The sequence below is a fragment of the Fulmarus glacialis genome, unplaced genomic scaffold, assembly GCF_000690835.1.
Source record: "Fulmarus glacialis isolate BGI_N327 unplaced genomic scaffold, ASM69083v1 scaffold33791, whole genome shotgun sequence".
NCBI classification, from domain to species: domain Eukaryota; kingdom Metazoa; phylum Chordata; class Aves; order Procellariiformes; family Procellariidae; genus Fulmarus; species Fulmarus glacialis.
Genome location: NW_009195226.1, coordinates 1 through 235, shown reverse-complemented (window position 1 = coordinate 235; position 235 = coordinate 1).

Genomic DNA, 235 nt, shown 5'->3' with positions numbered 1-235 from the left:
GCGGGAGATAAAAGCCGATGAGGAGAGGATTTGGTTTGTCCTTCTTTCTTTGTAGATTAACAGATCCAACTCTGATTGAGGGATTTAGTGATTACAGCGACTTAACTGCATGGGGGAAACATTTCCTAGCAATTACTTATGTGCCCAGCTTGGCTCGTTGGGTGTTTCCCTTTGCACCGTGAATGGCGGGGACAGCCCTCGTGTGGCACGCTGCCCCGGCGCTCGGGGACACAGC